The sequence below is a fragment of the Cebus imitator genome, unplaced genomic scaffold, assembly GCF_001604975.1.
Source record: "Cebus imitator isolate Cc_AM_T3 unplaced genomic scaffold, Cebus_imitator-1.0 Scaffold112, whole genome shotgun sequence".
Taxonomy (NCBI): domain Eukaryota; kingdom Metazoa; phylum Chordata; class Mammalia; order Primates; family Cebidae; genus Cebus; species Cebus imitator.
Window position 1 is genome coordinate 164,407 of NW_016107427.1, and position 1,127 is coordinate 165,533.

Genomic DNA, 1,127 nt, shown 5'->3' on the forward strand with positions numbered 1-1,127 from the left:
TCCAGCCTGGGCTACAGAGCGAGACTCTATCTCAAAAAAGAAAAAAAAAAAAAACAGTCTCACTCACTGTCACCCACGCGGGAGTGCAGTGGTGAGATCTCAGCTCACTGCAATTACTTCCTCCCAGGCTCAAGTGATTCTCCTGCCTCAACCTTCCAAGTAGCTGAGATTACAGGCATGTGCCACCACCCCCAGTTAATTTTTGTAATTTTAATAGAGATTAAATTTCACCATGTTGGTCAGGCCGGTCTTGAACTTCTGGCCTGAAGTAATCTGCCAGCCTCAGATCCCCAAAGTGCTAGGATTATAGGTGTGAGCCACTGCGTCTGGCCTAAGATTATTTTTATAATCAGAAGAAATATTACTTAAGTTTTTGTTAGTCTTTCCAACTGTTCATGTGGAAATGCTACTAAATTGATCATCAAAGCCATGATTGTGATATAAAAGGCCTTTGGTGCTACATGAGCACATGGAGGTCACTCGGTGAGATAGAAACTCAGTTTCTGTGGAGAATGGACTGCAGCGACACAGCACCCCGTCAACCGAGGGTGAGGGGACACCAGGAGGCACCCCAGGGAGGAGGGGGGCAGGGCACAGCTGGGGGGAAAGCTCTGGAAAGGTTAGAGCCTGGGTTGATCCTGTTCAGCTTTCTGATTTCTTTCTGCTCCTCCTCTATTAGAGATGCTCACACTGTCACCTTTTCTCAGACCTCAGGGCTTAAGTGACGAGTTGTTATTGAACCAGAGACCAGGGTGCACAGAACAAGCATCTGTATTAAAAGGTGCTGTATCGGCTGGACTCAGTGGCTCACGCCTGTAATCCCAACACTTTTGGTGGCCGAGGCGGATGGATCAAAAGGTTAGGAGTTCAAGACCAGCCTGGCCAATATGGTGAAACCCCATCTCTACTAAAAATACAAAAATTATCTGAGCATAGAGTTTCGTGCCCAGTTCTTGGGAGGTTGAGGCAGAAGAATTGCTTGAACCCAGGAGGCAGAGGTTGCAGTGAGCCGAGATCATGCCATTAAACTCCAGCCTGGTGGACAAAGCAAGACTCTGTATCTTAGAACCACAGGGGACTCACAGTGGTTTCATTCCATCAAATAAATTTTTTTTGAAGCCAGGCGC